Source organism: Apteryx mantelli, chromosome 2 (genome assembly GCF_036417845.1).
Source record: "Apteryx mantelli isolate bAptMan1 chromosome 2, bAptMan1.hap1, whole genome shotgun sequence".
Lineage (NCBI taxonomy): Eukaryota > Metazoa > Chordata > Aves > Apterygiformes > Apterygidae > Apteryx > Apteryx mantelli.
In genome coordinates, this window is record NC_089979.1 from 85313743 (window position 1) to 85340482 (window position 26740).

The 26740-nt window shown below is 37.3% G+C and overlaps 1 long non-coding RNA gene across 1 annotated transcript; it reads left to right on the forward strand.

The window, feature by feature from the left end:
* The first annotated feature begins 2500 nt into the window (after positions 1 to 2500).
* On the forward strand, positions 2501 to 12144 carry LOC106492604 (uncharacterized). The gene is made up of 3 exons (XR_001294032.1): positions 2501 to 2598; positions 2799 to 2945; positions 11977 to 12144. It is a non-coding gene; the product is annotated as an uncharacterized lncRNA (long non-coding RNA).
* Positions 12145 to 26740: the final 14596 nt, after the last annotated feature.

The window sequence follows — 26740 nt, forward strand, 5'->3', positions numbered from 1 at the left end:
TCAGATCAGGTTCCTCAGGGCTTTGTCCAGTCAGGTCTAGAAAACCACCAAGGACAGGGATTCCACAACCTCTCTGGGAAACATGTTCCAATGCTTAATTATTCTCATAACGATTTTTGTCCTTATAGTCAGAAGTAGTTTTCCTCTAGTCAGAACCTCCCCTGCTTCAATTTATGACCGTTGACTCTCATTCACCAGCTACGCACCTCTGTGGAAAGCCCAACCCCATCCTCTCAGTAACCTCCTGGTAGCTACTGGCAGACTGCCCTTAGGTCCTGCTGAAGCTATCTATATATATAAGTACAGAGGTCCTGGGAGATCTTGTAGGGGAAGACTGAGGCAGAAAAAGGCATTAAGTACCTCAGCCTTACTGGCATCTGCAGATATCTGAAACATTCAGTAGTGAGCCTACATTTTCCTTGTTTATTCTTTTACTGCCAATGTAGCCAGCAGAAGCTTGTTACCTCTGACATCCCTTGTAAATCTCAACTTCAGCTTAGCTTTGGCTTTCCTAATACATGCCTGGACAATGTTAGTATGGAGCTGCTTTGTAGCTGGTCCTTGTTCCTACCTCTTGCATACATCTTTTTTGCATTGGAGCTCAGTTATAAGCCTCCTGTTTAGCCAAGCCTGATAAAACCACATATTTTCCTGAGTATTGGAAAGGACAATTCTTGCACTAAGACAAGTTTGTCCTTAAAGACCTGTCAGCTTTCCTAAGCTCCTTTGCCTTTCAGAGCTGTTTCCCATCAGAGCCCAGCTACCAGTGGCCCTGAATAAGCCAAAATCTTCTCTCCTGAAGCCCAGAGTCTGTATTCTACTACTTGCCTTCCTCACTCCCTTTAGGATCTTGTACTCCTCTACTTCATGGCCGCTACAGCCAAGGCTACCATTGTTTATCTCATCCCTGACCAGTTCTCCTTGTCTGTGAGTAGCAGGTCCAGGAAAGCTTCACTCCTGATTAGCCCATCTAGCACTTCTGTTAAAAAGGTGCTCCTCACATCCTAATTCACAGGATGTGTCCACAGAGTGTGTCCACTCCTACGTGAACCTTGCCCCTTCAGCAGTAGGTCTGAGGAGACCAAGCCCCCCATGTTCTTCATTTTCACTCTCCAGTCTCCATAGTTCTTCTTGATGGGTTCCAAGCCCCTCTCAGCAGTGGCACTGGTACCCATGTGGACAAACAAAAAGAAGCCACAGAGCTGGAAAACCTTGGGCAGTCTCTCTGGAAACTCCCCCCCTCCCCCCCTCCAATCTAGGCTCCCCACAAGCAGCAAACCTCATGGCAAGCAGTGACCCAACCCACCATGTCTGCTCAGCAGCTAGGTGCTTCCTTCCCCTGCAAAAAGGAATCTTCACTCTCTGTCACTCACCACTTCTTGGTACCAATGCTTTGTTCAGGCCTAGCTGGCTCTGAGGCTTCCCTTAACAAGGCTTGTTCCCCTATATAGGATATTAGTACCAACTGTGTAAGTTCAGATCTGAGAGTGGAGAAGGAGTCACTTGCTGCTAGAAGTCACAAGTTTCAAGCCTCTCCCATCTTGGAAGTCTCTACTTGCCACTCATTCAAGCATAGCCCCTACCTGTCCCTCCTTCCCTGTGATGCAGGCTCTTCCCTCTATGAGGTTTCTGCAAAGACTTTGTCAATCTCCCATTTATCATCTGTGATGGTGCACAGCCTGCTCACCTCCTCCTACAGCTCCTTCACCTGGTGACTCAGGGCCCTGACCAACACACACCTCCTGCAGAAGAGGCTGCCACTGTTCGCAGCCCCAGGGAGAGGCCCCAGGCACTCCCTGAAGCCTTTTCTCATTTGAATTTCACATTGCACATTAAAAAAACCTTCTCTTATGATGTGCCTCTTTCTGTCAGTGGTATCCTTTCACTCTGCAGGTATTTCATACAAAGAAGTTTGCTCTTTGTGGCATATGAGTGATCTTGATGCAGTGGATGTGCCGAAAGCTTGTTGGGTCTCCCAAACATGACAGATCACAGGATAGAGTCCAATAAGGTGCAAGTGACAGTTCACCAAAGGTGGAGCCAAAAACTGGCACTTTACTTTGCAGAATACATATGGCGGGAAAGCAGGAAACTCTTAGTTGATGATAAAGGAATGCAAATAAATCATATTGCTTAGATATGTAGCAAAATGTCACTTCCTCAAACTACAGATATCCTATCTTCAGCCATGTAACTGCAAAAGGGCTGAGGTAAAGAGATTACCAAGAAAAAAAAAAAAAAAAAAGCCATTTACAGCTTTCTGGTACTTTTATTCATTCTACAAAGCACAGAAATAAAGTAGCTGGTATTTTGCAGAGAAGTAACACTATTTAAAGGTTTAGCAATGCAAACTGAATCTGCATAGACTGTTGCATATGCATATATTAAATATGAATCTGTTTTACCTTACAAATAGTGGAATTATATAATCAAAAGATTAGACGGCAGTTTCCTGTTTAACAAGTATGCGTCCTTCTCAATCCATTTCCATCATATTTCTTTCAGAACTCAGCTCCTACAGTAGTTTTGACAATTTTCAGAAAAAAATAGTTTGACAAACCTCAGTCTGTTGTCAGGATGTAGATCTATTCTCTTCAGGTAAGGTGATCCTCTTGTTATCAATTTTGTTAAAAATTAAAATGTACTGTTCCCAGAGTGCTAGAGACACTATTAATTTGTTTGTTCTTTCTCCTTCTCAATCCTATAGGAATTTCACATGTTTCTACATAGATATATATTATAAGATGTGATAACAGAATCAGAAGTACTGCCAGTTTCATTTCTTTTGCCTTTTATAGAGAGCTGCTTCCACCGGTCAAGTGAAGGCTAGTGCTGGACTACTTTGTTGCTATAGCATACGCCATTCTGGCTTTGTCTCAGGTGACAGTCCTCACAATCAGCAGTTGTGGCACAAGCCAGCTTCTCCTAATGCTGTTTGCAAAAAGGTAGGACAAATGATTTGGAGTAAAATGCAATCCAGTGGGTAGTCAGTGATAAATATGCATTCCACATGCTTTATCCAGGTGCAAAGATCAGTGATGCACTGCACTGTTCCTCATTTCATCAACAAATGAGTGAAATTCCACCCTCAAATAGGAAACACTGTGAATAAAACAGGATGTTATGGATTAACTAAATCAGTTGCAGTTAATGGTCTGTTCTTTACTCACATCATTTTTCAGTTTTATAATCATGAAAACAATTAAAGATTCAGGTCCGAACTGTTTATGGTGATGATCAGAAATAAGAGGTGATTTTTAAGTTTCACAAACTGGTTTTATAGTATTTTGCCTAAATCACACTTCTTAAAAAAGATGGTTTTGCTTAAGAATTATTTAGCTTGGATTAACCATTTTTTTCTATTGCAAAACATTTTTTTTACCATCTTGTCTAATTTATTTTTCAAACCTTCCCGATTACAATTCCCTTCCCTACAATCTCATTCTCTTTGCTCTAGTGAATGTCCTTTAGCATTTGTTGAGCAAACAAACAGTGACACCATCAGTACATACCAGAAAAGCTTTCAAAAAATGTGGAAGATCAGTCTCTACCTTGTTTTGCACGTTTCCATCACTTATTTTATTTTTTGATATGTGTGGATTGAGGGATGGTGTCCTATCAGTATGTCCTGAATACTGCCTGGATTTCAGATTAAATACTTGGTTTGGATTTAATGTTGAGGTTCATTTAGGAACTGAGCTGACAGTGAGGAGGACAGAGAAATTAAGCATGACTGGGAAGTTAATCATCAAGTAGTACAAACTGTGAAGCTCTCCAGTTTAGGATGAAATAAATGACATAGTCACACATCTTGGAAGGACAAATCCTACAATGATCTTCAAAACAGTCTGGTTCTTCACAGTAGTTCAAGGACATACATTTGGACTCTCTTCCTCCTACATTTAGCTTAAGATTATTCTTCCACTAGAAAGCTTTCTGATAAAAGCATTAATTAGAGATCTGTTGGTTACAAATTTATGAAGACTGGGAAATCATAAGCCAGTGGAGTATTATAGTCCTCTCCAAGCATGTAAATATGCCACAAACTGAGTGATGACATCTCTAAAATGACACAGGTAACCACAGGTGGTTGAAAAGAGTTCGTAAAAATTCAAATAAAATGAAGTACGGTTACTTTCCTGAGAAAAAAATGAATCAGTCACCATTCACAAAAGTTTAATGCATAATGAAAACCATTAGTCTAAACATACCATTTGCTGAAGTGAAGCAAATGAAAAATGTTTAGCAATAGCAAGCTTAAGATTATAACAGTGAAAAATATACTCAGTATTTTCCAAATAAGTCAACTTGATAAGATACTTGGCTTTTTTTTTTTTTCTGCTTTAAAAAGTGCATAGCAAGAACTAACAATAACATTCCCTCATCCTGAAAGGGTTCTGAGTGAAAAGAGCAACAGCAACAACAACAAATACTGAAGAACACAGGTCGTATAAGAGTATTATGCTTCAGCTGACATTTGCTTTAAATCAGTCGGCTGCACCAGGAGATTCTTGGCTAATCCTGTCCTACACTAGTTGCCTATACTAAAAGCAGAGACTACCGAGAGTGATGGGGCATTGTGTGAGGCTCATCTCAGCCCTTGCCCTCCAGTCATCCTTAGCAGAGCAATCCCTGAAACACACCTTGGCACCTTATTGTCTGGATATCCAGGTTTCATTGGAAAGGAAAGACGATCATCCAGGCTAAAGGTGAACAGCCCTGACTCCTTCCCACATGGAAGTGAACTGGAACAACTCAGGGACTAGTATTCCTACCCCACTGTGTAGACACATCCCAAAGTACCCCAGTTCACAATATGTGCCTTGGCTTATTTGAATTTAAAAAATTTGATCTGATTAATTTGTGTGTTGGGTACTTAGAGTGATGCTTGAAAAGCGTGATTGATGCAAAAGAACTTTTCTTTGATAGAAATTTTCTACTGGAAAGTTTAGTTTTGCAAAAAAACAAGTAGAGAGGAAAGTAAGTACAGTTTTTCCATCGAGAACCTAAGTGGCCAATCTTCCTAGCAGCAGGAGCTGGAAAAGTTTTGTTTCTTTCTTTTTCTGCAATAAGAAGAAAGTGCAATACTGACCATATACCTTCAGGCATTGTTTTGTCCCCTTAGAAATACTTCCTGTGAAAACTCTTGCATTTTATGTTCCATCCTGATGAAAGAAAATGAAATGTCCATACTTAGCCTTTTTCATGGAATAGATTTCTCTTGTAAAGAAATTTTAAAGTAAATAATGGTAATAATCCAAATTCTACCAAACTTGAAGCTTTTCAAGACCTCAGTTTTATTCATGCCCCTATTACATCTATGTAACTCATTTGACTTCAATACAGAATGTAATTTCTGATCTAGACAGCTAAATGGGAGAGGAAAATGAACCTTTCTAAGCTCTTTCCTTTTTTTTTTTTTCCTTTTTCTGATTTAGAGAGCTCTGCAGAGACTTCATTGGCTCTCAAAATACTCAATTTTTCATAAAAATGTATTTCATATATAAGCTTCTTTTGTTAGGCACCTATTTTTAATGTATTCCAGTTTTCAAACTATGGAACAACATTTTGCTCACCTACCCTGGAAATGAATGAAAATTTCCTATTGGGTTATATAAAACTTTATATCAGTAAATAACTGATAATTAAGTCAAGTAAATTAAAGACACCTGATGCTCAATAATTTGCAGACAGTGATGCTAAATATTATCTAAGGAAGAAAATCTTTTTCTTTTTTTTTTATGCCAACATGCAGTAACTGGAGAGATTAATGTGCATTAAATATATTATGTAGACATTGAACCAGTTCTGAAAACACTTGTAGCATGAAATACTATATCGCCTTAAGGCTGAAGTATTCTTGTAAGACAATTACTTTAGCTTTTCAACCCAATACAATTTTGCTCAGCCACCAGTGTCTGAATAAGAACATGTATTACATTTGTTTTTGTGCTCTAAGCTGCATTTTCTCTGTTTCTATCACTTTTATTTTAAATCAGTAAGAAAAAATGCTAAGTTTGGCTAAAATATCTGCTCTTTCAGTGTAAATAATGGATATAATATGATTAGTTCACTCAAGGCTTGAATCATGAAAGGACCTTTGTCTGATTTAGCTTCACCTAAGTGAGTCAAGGTGCATATTATATGCATGATCAAAAAGCAGCAAGTCTGACATTTGAAGGTCAGATCAAAGAGGGCAATAACAGAAGGGAAATGATTATGCATTATTTTAACATTGAACAAAGGGAGTAATAAAGGTTATATGAGAAAAAAAACTTTTTTCACAAGATTCATGATATAATGTTATAATACAAAAAAAGAAGAAAGCAAGCTGATGCAATTCATGTATTATGTTATATTTAACATGAATCTTATGCAATGTTCATAGAAGACCTCTGTTACATATATATTAATAGAATTTAAAGCATAGAGGAACGTGAAAATTTGCATGGGAAATCTGTTTCTGTACTTAGATTGTACTTTGCTTTTTTTATGCCTCAATACAATACAGCATGCAGACTTTGCTGTTGTCTTTCACAAAAATAACATCAGCAAGCAAACTGATAAAAAGGAATTTTTAAAGGAATCTCCTGCAAGGAGACTCATAAAATGTGTAGCTTTACCCTAGGAATACTCTGTGTGAATTACTTAACAGTGCAATGAACTGGATAAACTGTAAGTCAAGAGAGGGCACTGCAATTAATCTCTTCCTCTTTTCCTGACTTGATGACGACAAATGGCAGCCTAGAAAGGGAACGTATTGGGGGCCCAATGAGAGAACAGATGCTGATGCAAAGACCATGGAAAAGGGTCTTAACTTGTCTTGGCAGAAGCACATCTGTTGGAAGGAAAAAGTAAACTGCTCTCTGACAGATAGCCCTATAGTCCCACAACTGAATTACACAAACATCTCGACCCGGATTTACGCAGCTGCTGTGTTATAGCAGTAGGCCATACTACAGAGGTGGAGAACAAAGCAAGGTTGATCAGATACACAATAACTGCCAGGTCACCGTAAATACCTAACTGCATCTTAAAATTTCATGCAAGACAACATCAGGCACAGAAAAGTTACATTTGTGTCAAACCACAGAATAGGTCAATATGCTGCACATGGAACCACTAAAAATATTTCTACTGAAATGCTGACAAAATATGTATTTTTTCCCCATGAATTTTGGAGTTGATTTAAAAAACTGGAATGTAAGGGGGAAATCCCAAATTCTGTCTTCCAAAAATGGGGGTGGGGGGGGAGGAGAAAAGGATTTAAAAGGATTTAGAAGGAAGGAAAGGAGGGAGGGAAGGAAGGAGAGATCTGTCAGAACATTTACTATCCTTCCTCTTCCTCTTTCGTTGGCAAATTCTAGTTTCAGTCCCTGCTGGGGTGATCATCAGGAGCCTTCTAGAGCCTGCCCTCCACAACCTTGTGTCACGATTCACCACGCTTGTACAAAAGACTGCATCATGATATTAAACCAGATTAGGGTGCACATGGAAGAAAAACACATCATGAGGACTTCGTCTCATGATCTTCTTACTTGAACACCACTGTATCAAAGCTCTGAATTGTGATATGCAATTTTTTTTTTCTTAAGGAGTTTGAATCTCTGTTGTATCTCTGTTATTCTTGCTCCTTCTCTGTTTTACCCCTTTGCACAGCAACACAGGAAAAATAAGATAACACAGATATATTAGGATACCACCAAAACTTACCTAAACAGCTGTTTGTGAAGTACAAAACAAGGATTTCTTTCCTCCCTGTGTATTTTTTTTATAGTCTGTGTTTGAGGATTGATGTAAGTTTTCTTAAGTGAGTAAGACCTCACTTTTCTTAAACACTTAACAAAACTGTTAGATCACTTACGATGGAAATATATGCAGTAAGCACTTTCTTTTTTGATGAACGTGATGCTTTATGAACACAAGCTTTTAAAGGCTTCCCAACAGTGTGTTATGGTTCTTAACGAAAGCCAGATACGCTTTCAGAGAGTGAAACAAAATTTATTTAAAATGAAATATAAACTGAAACTTAGTTGGCTAGTGAGAACGGATTTTTTTTTTATTATACTGAAGCTAATCTTATACCTGCTTCTTGTGTGATGTGTCAAAATAGTATTACTACCAGGAAGCATAACAAATAACACTGGAGACATTAGTTTTGTTTGATAGCTTTAAAATACTTCTACTCAGATTCAAGTTTTAAAAGCATTACTGTAGCCTGCAGATATACCAGAAGAACATATCATGGAGTCATGAATTTTCCTATCAATAAGGTGTTAAATCCAAAGCATAATTATGAAAATGGAAATGACATTATTTAAATGAGCTAAGCAGAAATCTCCCAGGAGTAGACTTACTCAGACAAGCAGGATGTTATTTTAAGAAAATAAAATGTGCATATTAAAAACAGACTGAAGCGGTGAAAATCTAGACTCTTAAAAATATATTGTGACCATTATTGCCAGAATTAGCTCAAGGTAGTTTATGTTTTTAGGTCAGTTGACAAATCAAGCCCATAAATCATGATGTTGTCTTTTTTTCTACTATATTATTCTCTCTTCCCCATTTTTAGCATCGTTCCTGCTCCAGTCACTAGTAGTTAAACACAGGCCATATAATAATACAGGGCTTGGGATTTTGTTCAGTCTCAGCAGGGTTTGGTAAGCAATTCCCCTGAGCCTGTTAGTAGACTCCTCTGACCAGATAGTGGATTTGATTTTCAGGTGGTAATACTTTGCGCAGTAATGGCGGTAATTCCTTGGGTCTGTATTTGCAAGGAAGGTGAATCCAAGGTAGGAGAGAGAGAGACATCTTGACTCCCCCATGGTCTCAAATCATACTATAAAATTGTAATTTCTGGTGAGACAGCTTGTGTGCCTGTTCATGCAAAGTGGATTATGATCCATAAATGTCACATTAGCATTTTAGCCTGAACATGATGGGGAAGACTTTCAGAAGCTATTTCCTGACCATAATTAAGTTCAGCTTAAGTCCTTTTGTCCAGGACAGGTCACTTGGGGTGCATCTTTTGGATGAAATTATAAAAACCTACCTAAAGACCCTGAGGACAGGACAAAGCTAGGACACAGCAACCTAAATACAGGCATCAGGTGTTATATTAGGTATCTTAGAATATCCAGGACAAACACACAGAAGCAGATTTAATACAGAACTTAGGGCATACCTGTGGCCCTTCTGTAGTGGGGGCCACAAAACCACAGGACATCAAAAATGAGCCTAGTTATCTATATTTAGACAACTTTAAGAGCCTGATTATTTTCAAGCATGGATTTTCCATTGTTTCCTAGCTAGTCTTCCTTTTTTCCCCCATTTTTCTCCTGCTGACAAGAGAAAGAATGAGAAAGAGAATGAGAAACTGGCTGAAAAAAAGAAGACTTTAAAAAGTCTGAGGAATAAAGAGGCTTCTTTTGGGGGTAAGAAGAGAGGCAAGGAGCTTTGAGAAGAAGATGAAAAAATTGAAAAGTTTAAAATAGTGAATCTTAAAATTCATCAAATTACCCTGGTATAACAGGAAAATAATTAACTTGCTGTGAAAAAAGCACATGTTAAAAAAAACAACAATTCACAGTGGTGATTCAAAACATAATATAAAGACCTGTACTCATTTCTGTGAACATATAATTTTCAAAATGGTCAACTCCCACTAATACTCAAGTACAACTGGAAGCCTAGGGTTTTTCATAGACCTGACTACGGTGTCTCCAAAGCAAGGCCCAAAATTTTACTCTCCCCCTCATATAACCTGATGGTAAAGAGCAGCACACTCCAAACCTAATTATAGAATTTTCTGATGGGGCTGAACTGTCTTAAATAAAAGCTATGAAGGTTTTTTTCCAGTGTTCATCAGAATAAACCCATACAAAAACCTACAGAGTTAATGAAGTTACTGCCAATGTCTACATCTGTGAGAGCAGAAATTGCCACTTATACTTGGAAAACTCTAGGTTTAATTAAACAGGATATTTTTAAAAAGAGAGTCTCCTGAAACTGCAGCCCATGGAAAATCCTAGCAAACAGTAATAAAAGAAAGATAGTGAGCAATATCTCTGCGCATTACACACACCAGCTGGTGGATTTGTTCAGCTATAAAGAGGCTTGCAAGGAACAAACAGTAAGAGACAGACCAGCTCTGTGCTCTTAAGAGTTCCCCAAGACATTTTTCATCCAGTGAGATGAAAACTGGATGGTTCTTCCTTGGGAACTAGGTAGTTTGCTTTCAGGTAACCAAAGGCTGATAATAATCTAACTTCATATCTATAGACAACTTTATAAATGCATGTAAAAATCATTAGGTTATTGGGTACACAGAGGCGTTCAGTCACTATTTGTCTTTCTGCTGACTATTCGAAACAACACTATTCTGAAACAGCTATCAGAATAGGGAACGTTGCCACCAGTTTTCCAAAATAATTCTAGCTTATATTTCTGTATTATCTCACATTATCACCATTATTTTCCTGAGTGCTATCTCACTGTGCAAATAGAGCTATGAGATAAATAAAGGTGAGAGAATCCAGCCGCTTGGGAGAGTGGTACTAAAACATTTGCTTTCCTACCTATGAATCAGTATGAAAATGTTGCCTATCTCCCTTTCCTTTTGTCACTATAAATCAAGTCAGCTGAGAGAAAACAAGATGAGTCAGATATAAAGCTGTGAAGGGGGAAAGGCTTAGGGAAGCAGAAGGTTACTTAGCAGATTTGCAGAAAGTTGGTTTCTTTCAGTGTAAGCAAGCTAAAATGAAAGGAGTTAAATCCAGAAGTTCCCTGTCTTCAGACTAACTTCCTACTGACTTGGGATTTTACGTCAAATAAAGAGTTTTGAATTTTGCCCACAATTATTTTAAAAAAGGTTAAAAGAGCATGCTTGAAAGAGTAGCAGAATGTGGCGTGAAATATATTTAGAAGTCCATTAAAATCAGATGGCATTTCAGGGCTAGGCATAAGTCAAGGTAACCAATCAATATAACCTTAAGACCTCATGAAGCTGACTTTGTATTGAGTGTAGAATTCTTTTTTGCTGCTTTTTGGCATTTTGTTTGTTTTAGGAGCAAAGCAAACACTTGTATATAACATGTTAAGTCAGACATCAAGCCAATTTTTTGCATTGCATACAGTCAATTCAACAAGCTATATTTGAAATATTCTCAATAACTGTGTTTGCTCTGAGACAGCATGCTACAAAAAAATCAGGCAGCTATTTTACTCACCTGCTGCAGTCCTTGCTATCCTTCCAAACAGTATTTTAGCTTTCATAATTGAACTGTTCAGGTTTTAATGGCAATAACTTGGAATACAGCATTTTTAACACTTTCAAAATAATCACTTTTTCTTCAGATATACATTGTTGAGTTTTAAGAGTAGCAGTGAAATATTCCAAGAATTTTATTTACTTGACACTGAACATTATCTGTTAAGGGCAACATAATTAGCAAATAGGTTACAAGAGTGGGAATAAGATGACTACCAGTTATTCCTGGCTCTGCTTTTGATTTAAATGACTTGGCAACTTATATTATGTGTTGCCACTCTACCCTGTTTTTCTTTGTAACCAGAGAATCCCTGATTTGAAGAGCTATGAGTAGTCTCACAATACAAACTGAACAATGCTCTGGCTTCATGCTTTAGTCACATAGAAAACAAATTTACTTTTGCCTCCTTTGTAATTTTATTTTTCACTCTAACCAAAGATGTATGATAACAAACATGTAAACATACCTATATTTTCATTTCTTTGCAGTAAAAGTCACGTTTGGCTAGAACACATTTAATTACACAGAATTCAGTGATTAAAAGAAACCCTACTGTCTTATTTCTGTCACTTTGATATATTACCCCAATTTTACCAGAAGATTTCTCCTAGCTTATACTTTTGGTTACTGTTTTCATAAATACCTTCCTTAGGCAATTCATTCTGTTAGAAACGTGTATGACATTGGAAAATCTTTTTCCCTTCAGATCAAGAGTTGCAGTGATTTATGGACCTGATCCTGCCCTGCAAAGCAGATAAAATATATCCTTTTTGGATTAGACTCACCACAGTGTTATTCCAATTTTGTGCAGAAGTAACTCCATTAGGTTGAAACTGCTTGTGAAAAAGTTGGCAAAGTGAATAGGCAAAGCATATAAAAGTCAAACCTTTTCACAGCATTATTGCCACTTTCTATGGCCCTTTGCTTCCCTTTTTGACTGATGTTCTTAATTTTTATTTTTCATCTTGAACAAATGACATTGTGTACAGTGTGGACATGTACTTTAAAAAGAACTAAACCAATTCTTCTACTCCAGTGATATAAAAGAAAGTAAGACATTCTAGTTACTAGCCTACTTTGGTTGTAACAAAGAATCGATCCACAGAGATGTTTGTTCCCTCTGTTTTCTTCCATATCTTCCATAGGAGCAATCCAAAACCGAAGAAATACGGAATGCTCATCTTCATGCTTGTTCTGCAATTAAAAGGATGCCTTCACGGCACCCATATGGTTATCTCGTTGCTTCAGTTTCTTATTTTCTCTAATATTTATAGAATCACAGAATCATAGAATAAATCAGGTTGGGAGGGACTTCAAGAAATCCTCTCATCTAATCCCTTGCCCAAAGCAGGGTCAACACTGAATTCAGACCAGGTTCCTCAGGGCTTTGTCCAGTCGGGTCTTGCAAACCTCCAAGGACAGAGATTCCACAACCTCTCTGGGCAACATGTTCCAGTGCTAATTATCCTCATAGTGGACAATTTTTTCCTTTATATCAAGTCAGAACCTCTCCAGTTTCAATTAATGACCACTGTCAATGTTTCCTGCTTTCTGGGAGTATCTTTTCATTGTAGCTCTGTATGTGGGTAACTCCCTGTACACATTGATTTTATCTAATTTAGTGTGCCATGTCCTAACTTTGCAAGCTAGTTTAGAGTTTAGGATTTAAAGGGGAATTATAAGAGATACAACATGCAAACCAGCTCTTCAAAACAGAGTAAAAATATATGATAAATAGGCTGATGGCATACTGCCAAGACACCTAGTCAAGCCTCAGAGCCATGTTCAGGGTCACTTCCAGGCTTCTCAAGGGTAGAGAAAAGACTGAAGTCTTTCACATCAGGAATGAAGACAAAATAACTTCCTGGGAGGAATGTCACTTTGGCATCCTTTATGGTCCTCAACCTCATGTGATAGAAGAATTCAGTTGTCCTAAAGTCATAATTTGGTGTGGCTGGGTATCAGAGCTGTGCCTGTGTGCACACCCAGTGCATTTAGTCATTAGTTCCCTGCGCAGTCCAGAAACTTCCTCCACAGATGACATAAGGATGAGGTTGAGACAAGGGGCTTGACTGAATCCATCGTCACAACAAAACATTTGAGTAACTGTTACAGCCTTGGATTTCCCCAGGCAGCTCCTGCTGTGCCTAGACAAACTGATAAGCACTATTTGCATGCTGCAATTATTGACTAACAGCCGGGGTGGAGAATATGGCCATCCCAAAGACTCTTCAGGTGGTTCTTGCTACAAAATTGACCAAACTGTAGATAGATAAAACACTTCTCAATAGTTGGTGGAAACCATTCCTACAAATGCCAAAATAGCCACATAGGACAATCTTTTTTATTTACTTAAGATAGGAGATGTTTTGTGCATTTTTTTAAGATAAACAAAAGCAACAGACCATGCATATGCTAGAGTGGTCAGGTAGGAGCACTGACCAGCTGCGTATAAGCAATCAGCAGAACAACAGTTTCGGTAGTTTCATTGGATCCAGCTGAAGATGCCAGTGCAAGGACCCTTGCAGTGGAGATTCCTGTCACCACTCGGACAGCAACCAACTACCCTATTCAAGTGATTAACTTGAGCACTGAAGGTAAGTATAACCCTCTGCAAAGATCCCAATAAACTGTTATTTTTTTAACAAGTCCTGCCTGTGAGTGTCTGTACCCAACACCCAGGAACCAAAACTTGCACTTCAGTTCATCATCTCAAAGATCACAGCCTCACCCAATGAGCCAGAGATTTCACAAGCTATTGCCTCCTTGATGCATCTCTGGCTTCAGCTATGGAAGCAAGGGGAGAGGGACGAATGATCTTGGATCAATGTGCTGATAGCAAATCACTGTAGTCCTACCTCCTGCTCCAACTGTGAGGAGGGAAATAGGTAGTCAAGATAGAGGTAATCACAGAGCAAAGCCAGATAGTTCATAGCAGCAAAATCTTTAAGAGGAATATCTGGCTGCCACCACCCTACAATTTGCTGTCCCAGGCAATGGCTTATTTTGCCTATGGCTATGCTTAGAGCCAGCCCTGGCTTGTTGTCATTGTACAATAATGAAATTCAAAGGCAGACTCCGAGATTGTTATAAATTTCTCCTCTATCTAGGCTGTGATACTTTGTTTCACGGAATTCTCAAAAATCATATTTGTCTGGAGAGCTATAGCAGCTCTTTATTGATTACAGAAGCATTCACCTCAGTCTCATCTTGTTCAGGCTCCTTGAAACACCTGCTTTACCATAGATATTCACAAAAGCTGGAATGTACTAACCATAAATAAAAGCATTGTCAGTGACACAGCACTAGCTAACCTAACAGATGGCATCCCAATTAGGGGGATTTTATTTACATACACAAATTGCTTCCAGGAGAATTGAAAGGCAGGAGATGTAATACTGAGAGAAACCATTATTCTACACAGTCGATTGGAAGATAGTCTTTTTATAGCTTCTGAATCTGAACTTTGAAAAGCAAAGATGATTTATAGCATTCATCTCACATGCAGTCTGACATGCAGAAAACAATTAGTACTGAGGCAATCCATGATATATTTGACCAGATTACGAAACTGCATCAATACAGATTTTTAGAAGCACTTATAAAAAAATTAGGTGGAAATTATATTGCTATGTTCTATTCCATTATTAAGCAAAGAGCTCTTTAAAAGGAAAAATACTGCATACAAAATAATGTGTGTGATGAAAGATCTTTACATATTAGTGTAATGTATGCATGATGTAGAAAATGCATAATATTACTATAGAAAACTTGTCAAGAACAAAATTGGTATATTAAAGTTTCTTTAATTATTTTTATAGTCAGGAATATAGCTTACAAATGAATTTTTCAACACAGCATAATGCAACAAAGCAGTCATCCATTTTGGGAAGACTGGATTGGGGAGTCGTTTTGTCTCTTGTGAATGTTTGTTATAAAAAATATTCCATTTTATGTGCCTTTATTTTTTTTCCAGGTGGCTGTCTAATGCATGACTATTGGTATTTAGAACAGGACCCTAACAGCTTCTGAGATCTTTAGCACATGTTTTGTCTGAATGAACTCTAACTAAAAGTAAAGAGGTTCACAATTAAATCAATAGCAAAACCTTAACTGATGGTAGTAAGAACGGAAGCTGCACTGGCAAAATTTTGGTGATTTAACATAACCCAAGCTGTTTAAGACAGAAAAGAAAACATGTGCTAGTCAATTTAAACTGATGACGCAACTATCAGTATTTAAAGTTTATCTTCTAGGATAAGGCATGTAGCTAAAAACTGTATCAAGAGAAATCTGTTTTTAAAAAGAAAATAAGATTTTTTTTTCCTCTCATCATTTAGACACCCACATGATCCTAGTACATTCAGTGCATAGACCTGTTAATGGAATCTGACAGCAAAAGCTAGTTGTTACTCTCTGTTTGGACAACCAGTAGAGGAAATGACTGCAGGAGTTCTTGACAAAGAAATAAGGGGTATCAGGTGCTGATTATTAGTTACTCCTAGTTAAGGCAACTAAGAGGTCAGAAAACCAATTTGATGCTGTCTAGAATCAGTTTATTTGTCAGGAATATAAAAGACCATAACCAGTTAAGAGCATAGAACACGTATCACCTTTGGAGTTAGAGAGCAATTACACAGAGGGCAGAGTACCACAAAATTGTATTCTTCTTGATATCTTTATCACCTACAGCATATATTTTAACAACTGACATTTATTTGGTAGCTTTAAAAATAAAAACATACAATAACTCATATACTTCTTTTTCCAGTGACACAAAGAAGAAAGCCCTTGATAAACATAATCAAAAATACTTTGCAGAACCAAACCTTATACAAAGTTTAAATTAACTGGCCCTGTTGACATAAGATACGAAGACTGATCAGGCTCCCCGATACAAGTGCTTATACATGCAGGCAGGCAATTTTCATAAACTAACAAAAGACATTTTCACAAACATCGAAATTAAATCAGCTGCCTAAAAACCTAATGATGAGTACCATCAGACAGTCTAACATTTTGGCATACGTGTAGCTTTAGCTAACACAAGCGTATTGGGTCCATTACCTTACTGGAGAACAATGTACTCTAGTAGTCATTGATTACACTTACTCTCCTCAAGCCTGATGTGCTTTCATGTTCCCTCCAAATGGCTCTTCTTCAAGACTGTCTGTTTCTTGCCCTGGCTCCACATGACAGCCTTCTGTTCAGCCCCCTGCAACTTACTTCATCTCGCACATATTATTCTTATTTTTGTCCTAAAACACCAACAAATTATATCACAGACAAGATATACAAGCTTAATATTTGTGGTCATCAATATCCGAGCAAACAAAAAAGGTTTCTATCTCATTTTCAGCTCTTCCTACACAAAGTCACCTCATAATTCCTTCCTAGTTTTGGAGTCCTGCTCTGTTTTGCTCCTTTCCTGAAGCAAATACAATGGCTTCTATAAAAGCCAGCATCTGAGCTTTTCCTGGCCTTTCCTAGCACCAGTTATTCTTCATCTAGTCTTCTAGCCGTAGATGACAAGTAGCAGTTAATTAGTCACAACCCTCAGGGCTCACTCTATCTTTCACATACAGTTTATGGCAAGACTACTTATTTCACATCTCTACAGGCTAAATTATTCAAACAAATTTTTATTTTGCCCAAGAACGTCTCCGAAACCTACATGATTAATATTTCACTGTAACAGAATAAAAAATGAGGACATTTGGTATGTCAGTGTGTAACACAGCTCTAAAAATCTTTACATTTGCACTCTAACAAAGTTCTTGACTTGAGACCAGCTGCTTCATAATAGAATAATGAAATGGCATTTATTGCAAATACTAACAAGTTCACACTATGCTAGTTTATCCTCTAATCAGGCATTACGTTTTGCAATATTATGAAGTCTCCACTAACTCTTGAGCCAAACTTTCAGTGAACTGTCACTGCGACTGAATAAGTAAGTCTGTTAAAGATTAATAAGAATTTATATCAAATATTCATGTTAAGAGAACCAAAGCCCTGGAAGCAGAGGTTTAAGCTAGGTTCCCTAGCACTCATCCTTGACCAGTACCATCTAGCCTACCAGCATCTTGCTGGACTGTTCTCTGCAGGAATCAGTCTGGGGATGAGATGAAACGGAGAAGGGATGTTGTTATTGTTTCCTTTTTGGTACTCTGTCAGTTGTTATTAAAAATGTGGTTTCTTAAAAAAAAGTTGTTATTAAAAAACCTCAGAGCACAGTAAAACCTAGCTGGCATTTCACCTTTCAATGAACAAAAGCCACCCCAGAGAACTGAGGAAAAGAGATTTCCTTTCACTTGAATCCTTCTATACCGAATGAAATATGAGGTTTTCCATCATTTAAAGGACAGCCTTCTTAGACTATTCCTTAGAAAAGATGTCTTTTATCCAGTACTCATACTCTAACTGTGGTATTTCAGCTGAAAAAGACCAGATTTTCTCTCTGAAAGCTAGTCAGTTTTAGACAAAAGGAAGAGGAAGAAGCACCAGAAGAATAGCCATAGGAGAGAAAAAGAAAGGGATTTACAGTGACAACCATAAGCCACTGTGGCTTCTGAGGTCAGATGTCAACCTGTTTCACCCTATTCCAGTCCACAACACCCCTTCTTAGCCACAGCTGCTGCCTATAGAAGAGACAAGGTGGCAGCTCTGTGCAAGGCAGGGGTTTCTCAACCCTGCTAAACTGAGAACTCAGAAAGGGAGAGGCACCAGAAAGCTATGCTTTCTTGTAAATCCCTCTGGGACTTTCATAGCAGATGTCCACCATTTCCCATCCTTGTATTTAGTTCTCTGTTAAACTATAAGGCATGCCTACTCTGAACTAAATAACAACAGAAACATCACCATTTTCCTTCTGAATAAATACTTATTGACTTAGATTGCTATTTAGGAAAAAACATAAACCACACGTTTAAGTCCATTCTTACTCAGAATGTGCACTTTAAATATGTCTTTAGATGTATAGATGCTATGCCATAGAGATGCTTTGCCTAACTGAAGCCTTGAACTAAATCTGTGCCTGCTTCTGACTTCTTAGAAGGTATTCTGGCCTCTCATTCACATGACCTTAAGCTTTCAAATAAAAACACCACAGTGTGAGACTTCCCTCCCCAGTACCCATTACATGTCTCATATTCTGCTCTGTCCCTATTTCTCCATTTCTTTCACAACAAATGCCCCCAACCAGCAATGTTCTCCTGGTTCCAGTATGTTCCACAAAGAGTTTCTTTATTGTTCCTGTAAAAGTAGCTGACTGTTAAAAAGCCCCATCCCCTACCAACAGCTGGTAGCTTGCACACTTAATATTGCAGATACACAGGGTAAAGTTGCTTCTACACAGTCAATAACCTTCAAACAGGCCATCATCTTTGTTGCCATAGACCCACCTTGCTCCAAGCACAGCATCTTCTTGAGACCTTCCCAGAATAAGGAAATAATCCAGCAGTAGCATGTTCACACAACAGTCTCTGTTCTCCCCCACTAGCTCCAACCTCCATGTCACTGAGAGTCACAGGACATATGCAACATCCCTGAGCAAAATGATGAGAGGGAGCATGGCAGAGAGCACTTTGAAGAGGGGGAGGGAGCTTCATAGATGTAAAAAGACAGTACTTCTCTACAAATTTGCATGTACCTCTGAAAGATGGATGTGCTTCTCAGTCCAGGGCAACCTGGCAGCTTTGGTCTATTTTTTCTTGAGCCGAGTATTCAGATGGCTTTCATACCAACACTATTCTCATGCCCATCCCATGACAAATTTCCACCGTGTGATCTGCTCATGGTTCAGGATGGATACACTGATCACCTCTGGTTTACAAAGTATCACCACATACTGGTGAGGAATAAAGACAGTCGCCCAAACCTGGACTGGAAAAGGGTTACGCTTTTGATGGGCCTTCTTTGTCAGTATGACTCACTTCCTGAAAACAGTATTTTTTGAAAGCAAGCAGCATGTGCTCTGATGAATTAATCTTTGACTGTGGTCCATGGATGTTGGTAAGTACGAACATTCAGAAGGGAACTATAATGAACTGAGAATTCCTTGAGAAGTGGTTATAGAGATTTTAATTTAAATTGAATAATGTTATAAAACAAATACAGGCATGCCATCATATTAACTAGGACAGTCTACCTAGTTTTCTTGATTACACTTTCATATTAAAGGTCTCTCTTGGTGTATTTTTCCTTCACAAATTGAATCTCCAGCTGTTTCTCCCTCTTTTCTGGCCCTTGTTATATATCTTTCCATCTTTTATTGCCTGTTCTAATCATTTATTATCTGTCACTGTGAGAACAGCCAATGTGGCTTGGAAAGTTTTACACAAACAACTCAAGCTATACACTAAGGTACAACACACTGAGAATAACATTTATGTTGGCATATACTTTTATTCCTATCACCTCACTTTGCAGTGGTTCAGTTTTATGTTTTATCCAGTGTATGTTCATTTTAAATATGAAGTTGCTCGAATTAAAAATACATTTATGTTATTAATAAATTATTTGGACTACAGTATCTCTCAGAGACAGTAATTGGGATAGGTAGTCCCAGTCCCACTGTGCAGTAAGTTCCTGCCTGAAAAGACTAAAATCTAATTCTGCAGAACAATGAATGAAGGAACTTCCTTTCCAAATGAGTAAGGAACATAAAATGTGTGAGAGATTTTACCAACATCTCACAGTGAATTGCTGAGTATAATCTATACTATTTAAGGAAGTCTACTACCTTTAACAATGAAGCTTTTTTGGCTTACTGACCATTCTCCAATTACATTTTAGCAAGCTAAAGCACCTAAATGTGTGGGAAATTTAAACAGTGGATTACAATTCCAGTGGAATTTCTCACTTGCTTTGAGGTAGACGTGATCTTAGCTTCAAGAATTGGTGCCTACATACATATGAAGCTTTGTATATACGAACATAGCTCACCTTGATATTTAAGAGAATTCTTCATTCAAAGCTCATTATCAAGGAAATATAGTTCTATTACGGTATGCCATAATAAGAATCCACCCCTTCCGAAGTATTTATACACTTGCTTAAATTTGCTATCATTGAATCAACATTTGGGACTCTTAAATCCACACTGTTTTTCTCTAATGTACTGACAAATAATATCTGTACAAAAAAGAGTAGTCTTATAACACCATTATAATATAATAGACTACTACCATTTCTTTTGCAAAGCCATGTAGTAATGGAGATATAACTTGGCTCAGCACTGCTGTAGGCAATTCTTAAATATCCAGCTGACTGGACGCATTCTGTTCAAATTCCTTCTTGGTTGCCGGGACACTAATTGTCCTTCTTCCTTAAAATCTGCTCAAAATGTGAGATGTCATAAATGAACTTGAGGAAATGGCTTTATTTTTATAAGGGTGAAAAGACTTCAGACTCACTCATTGCCCATTCAGATGAGCAGACCAATAAAAGGAGGTTCACAGTGTGAATAAAAGGAATACTGTGTCCACGAAATGAAATGATTTGATTTACAGAGAAATTAATGAACACATAGCAACATTCTGAACGAGACATTTGAAACCAAAGACAAGAAGAGAGTAATGGTCCTGACATCTTTTCATTTAGGGCAGAATAAAAATAAATGATACTGAAGATTTTTTGTTATCCTGCTCTTACTGTTATTTACACAGATGATGGTGAATGATGGTGTATTTTACAGGACATAAGGCTCAGATTTAAATTCTATTCTTTCCATATGAGAATTTCATAAGTCTTATAATTTTTAGAAGTAAAACCTTCTTATCTTCTATTTCTTTCAACTAATAGGTATAAAACTTAGATGCATTTGAGCCCACAATGCTAGGAGTTCCATAAAAAAATTAATTTTATGTAAACTCACCTTAACAGAAAAGCTTATCATATCAAGCAAATCATGACTTTTCTAGTATCAAGAATTCAAGAGCCTCAGAAGCTTCCTTTAATCCCTATTTGTCTTCAATATACATGTTATCCAGTAACACCAGCTCATTTCAGATTTATTAGAATTTAGTTTCTCAAACTTCTGCTCAAAAAGAAGTATGTTTGTCACTGAATTCCTAGGTAATACTTAAGAGAAACCTAATAAAGAGATCAGCCTCAATTCAGTAAAGTATCTTCTTTCACAACAGCACTTAGCAGGTACTTAGCTTCAAGCAAATGATTGTTATTCTGCAGTAAATGGGACTCACCACATTCTTAAATTAACAGTCATTTAAATTCTTGACAGAGCTAGAATGAAAAATAGTAATGCAGCAGGTATAATGAAAAAATATATAATAAGGAAAAAATGACAGCAAACTGTGGGTCATGTTGCATGGTTAACTGAAGGTAATGGAAGTTCTTCTTTTTCAGAAGGCATTATTGCAAGATGCCGTTTTGTATATGTCCTTTAAATAAAACAAGTGGTAACAACAGGTAGGGGAAGATGAAATAGAAAATATTAGGGCTCAGTAACTAGACAAGCTATCACACTACATTCTGTGTGAACCATTCTGTGCAAGTAGATTTCCAAGATGCTTTGGGATACACTATATTAAAATTAAAATCATTTTTATATCATAGCTGTGAAGTTCAAACCCTGTCATGATATAATTTAAGGATGTAATACCTCTGTGTAATAGACTTCAGCTCTTTCTCCTGGGTGTGCTATCTTCTCCTGGCATGAGATAAAGGCCTGATGTGCTTTTAATGCCATCAAGAAGTCAGTTCTGGGTAGCATGAGGAAAGAAGACATGGAGAAAAGACTCGTATGTTTCTTGCTGGCTGAAAGAAGCACATCTCCCTCGGCCTTTGCAAGTGGGGTCCCCATAACATGAGTTTACCTAATTTGATGCAACAGTGTCATATCCACGATGGCACAAAATCCCAGACAGGATGACTCAAAAGACTCTTCTCTCACCCCACTTTCCCCATTCTCCCGTAGCCCCTTGTCCAGCTGTGACTCTTCTATTCCTGTGACTATTTCCTAAACCACACTTTATTTGGGGTTCTTAATCAGCTCCTCAAGGAGTAGTAAATATAGGACAAATTTAAAATAAAATAAACCAAACATATTAGAAATGCTGAAGAACAATGGAACATACAATCTTAAAAGCTTAAACTTTTTGATTTTAAGAAAACTTTAGTAACTGAGGAAGATTTGTCCAAATTAATGCAGAAATTCCATGGTTAAGTTGCAAACATATTCAGGTAAGTTGCTTCTAAACTCTTATTAAAAAACAAACAAACAAACCCCTAACAAACAAAACCCCAAGAGAGAGTTATAAAAAATACTTTCCTGAATACCGATCTCTGTGTTATTATTCCTAAGAATGTAATAATTCACAGGAGAATGGCAGAGCAATGGAGAATAACTATTTCTAGTCTCATATGCCTTTTGCAGTCTTTTGTGCAGAGATGTTACAAGTAGAAGGAGAAGCTAGCCCAGAGTTAGGCAGCCTCCATATCAGAAGCACAAGCATTTCTCTTTATGTTCCTTCATACAAAACCCATGCATAAAGATACACAGGCTCTTCTGTGCTCACTCTATTGTGGTTCCTTTCCAGATTCACAAGCTATTTTTATAAACTGTCAGAAAATTAATCATTTCACACCCATGCACATTTCTCTCTTTATTTCCCACCAGCCCACCCCATAGCTCCACTTTTGTATTCTCTTTCTTCTTTTGTTGATCTCCCTTTTGTTTTCTCTTTTTATAACTTTTCAAAGGCCTCCCTCCCATTGTCCCTTACTCATACCCTGCTTTGTTGAAAAATATCTGCAGCAGTAAACCTTTTCGAAGTAAATGACAAGAGATGCTGCTGATTCAGTGTAGCAGGGAGAGGTGATACAATGAGAGCAGTGGGTGGTTTTACAGCCTATGTCAAAATAAGGGCTGGCCTTCGTTTTCTTGAAAATTCACCTAAATGACTAGGTTCGATTCTTTATATGGGGAGAAGCCATGTTCAGCATTAAGTTTCTGGTGGTTTTGGAGAATTTTTACCTATCTACTCTTCTGCTTTTTTTTTTTTTTTTTTGCATATAATGCCTATGACATAAAACAGACCCTATCATAAAGTCAAAGGTACTTACATACTGTGACAACTGGCTTCTCTAAAACTAACATATTTGAAGGACTACTGAGCATACATATTTTGTTATTGTTCTTCAGAAGAATCTAAATAATACATCAGCTCCAAACTTGTGGAATAGGGAATGGCTGCTTTGAAAGAACAAAACCCCAAATAAAAAAAAATACTCCAAAACATACAGATTTTTTTAATGGGAATATGCTATTCAAAATAATGCTGCTGTAGAAAATTAATGTGAACAAGTGAATGTCACTCTACAAAGTAGATTCATGCACAACGTTTGGGGAGATGCACTTTCTCTTAGCTATGCATATTATTGCATTCAGCCAGCTGTCATTACAGATTACTTTTGGACTCTTCTAGCCCTTACCAGCCATCTTTATTTTCCTGAAATGGGTCAAGGGAAAAGCAGTGAAGGACTGTAGAAAGATCTTTTTCTTGCCCCTCCCTCCCCAAAACCTATATGCTGAGAAATAGGAAAGGATCAGAGAAAGCAAGAACATCTCATATTTCCAGCAGCAGCATCCAATTTTATCGATTATTTATACAGAAGGAGTACCTATAGGGAATCCTTCCATCTGCTACAAGTCACACATCAACTGGGAGAAAATCCTTTAGATCTTGAAAGCATGTAAAAGATTTTTAGTGTAGTCAAAGGCTTAAATTAATATAAATACAGTTGTTTTGACCTAATCCCTTCTTCAGCTATGCTAAAACTAATAAGATAGATACACAAAGAAATATATCATGGAGTAGCAGGTCGCTACAGACAGGTTGAGTGCAGTTGTGCTTATGCCCCCTCCTAGTCCATGACAAATGTAAAATTGTTCAGATGAGATAAATTCATAATGAAAGAGGACTATGTCAGATTGTTCTGTTTGCCAAGGGGTGTGCAAGGGCATTTGGACTGTTCTCAAGATTTTGGTGACACACAGTAACTTGTGTAAAATGTTTTATTGATATGAGTGTTATTTCTTTCCAGTTTGGTTTACTTCAGGTAGGATGGCGTTTAAGAGAACATTATAAAAGGTCATATTTTTAATAAAAGTGTCCAAACAGTGTTTTATTAGTATGACTAGGAAAATCCTCCTATGTAAATAAAACTCAGTCTGTGCCTTTCTCTTGCCTTCTTGGCTAACAGAACTTTGAAAACAAAGCTGAATTAACAGAAACCAAGTGTGAACTTCATTCTTTCATAAACTGTGGCTATTTTTAATGGTTAGACTACAAAAGTTCATATGAGACATCTTGTCTGAAGCTATATCAATTTTTCAAAAACAACATTTTTCATCATATCATTTTATTCATATAAGGGCATGTATTGTCTGTTCTATGTATAACTGTTGTTTCCTACATTTTCTAATGCCTCCTATCTAACATTGGTGTTATAAAAATCCTGCTTTGATCTTGCAGCTCAAAATCAGAGGTTGAAATCTGGCCCAAAGGAAGTATGTCTTTCATTAGGAACAGGATTTTACCCATAGGGATCAGATTCTACTTTGACAGTCAATTTTCTCTTGGTCAGAAATATCAAACAGCTTGTTTCAGGCTCTCCCTTCATTAACAGTATTTACAATATTGTTCTTTCTTATCAGTGATGAGCTATTATCATGTGAAACTCCCAGTATCTAAGGATCAAGACGGATTTATTATCATGGTTTCAAACAACTTCATGAATTTGGCAACTTGTTTAAAAATAACAGTTCTAATCCTAGCATGATTAGCCTGACTTCTGACTTCACAGAAGGCAAATGACTATCAAACCCTAGAACACACAAAACATCTTTTCCACACTAATAAAAGGCATGATAAAGATTATTTACTTTTTTCAAGTTTGGAATGCATTTTACCCCATTGCTTGCAATGTGTTCTTTGTGCAGTGTAAAAGGGTGGGCTTTTTTCTTGCTGTCTTTTGTGTTATCTAGCTTATTAATTCCTACATCTAATTCTTGTTCCATGTAAAAGCTAAAGAGTGGGGAATTTAAACAAGCTGGATGTTTTTAATGATCAGTAATTTCAGGCTGTGGGTGAAAGAGCGAGAGTTGAAAAGCATCAGTACAGAGAAGATTAAGTGATTATCCAAGATTTATTTTGAGAAGACTTAGACATCCAAATAAGATAGAAGAAAAGGAGATCCAATTTACTGAAGTAAGGCTTTAGAAAGATAAGTGGAGGAGGAGGAGGAGGAGGAGGAAAGAAGAACCAGTTAATAATAAAAGACAATAGAAAACAGAATATTACAAAACATTCATCTTAGTAAGATAGGAAGATAAGGAATAAAAGATGAGACAGAAGACTAAGTGAAAGGCATTAACTAGAGAATAAGATCTCATTTTATTACACTGGCTTTAAAATATCATATTAAAGTATACTTCAGTGGGACTACCCTTTATAAAGGTAGGACAAAAGTAAACAGAGATGAAGTCACACAGAAAGTATAAGATGGAGCTAAAATAAAAATAAATAAACCACCAAAATAAGAAAATAATAAATAAAAAAATAAATTATAATAAATTATAATAAAATTAAACTATACAATAATAAATAATGAATATATCTAAAATTATAATAAAAACAGCAAAAGCATGGTCCTAGACTGACAATTTTTTAAATCAAACATCCTCAATGAAAGGTCTTTGAAATGTCTAATTTCACTGACACTGGGCTCACTGCAAGGCTTTTACTTTTGAAAGGCAGCTTATCTGCTAACTCCTAATCCTTTAGTAAATGCTCAGGACTCTGATGCCTACCGGACAAAAACAGTGCAGGGGGGTCACAGGGGGTGTTTGTTTCTCTTTCAGAAACAGTGATTTTACTTACCAACACCTATTCATTCTATCAGTCTCCTAGATGAAACAGAAAATCTGGGCAAGCTGCATGAATTTGTGCCTTTAAAGTGTCATGTCCTGACAGCATACTTGCCATTCAAGACAGTCTAACCTAGTGTTAACTTTACTTCTCATGTATAGGTACTGCAGCCTTTGTAGCTACGGTAATGCTGCTGAAAAGGGTTCAGTGTTTATTATTACTGAGTTTGAAAATGCACAGTGAGATTTTAAATTTATTTTCTCTCATAATAGCATTGACAGAAAAATGTCAAACACAACTTCACAAGTCTCTCCTATACGTATTGTCACTTAAGTGTATTTGAGAGACTGCCATTTTAAGGAAATAGTCCCAAGTCTCTGCGCAGAAACCTCAGCCCTTTACTAACGTTGCAGCATACCAATGTGCCTTCGTTGCCAATTAATTGCTGTTGAAACCTAAATCTTACTAGATAACCTACTGGAACTTGATCTTTCTTTTAGAAATCTTTCTCATGGAAGGGGCAAAAGCTTAATCAAATAGCTTATTTACTTGGCAAAATACATAATCTATCCAAGC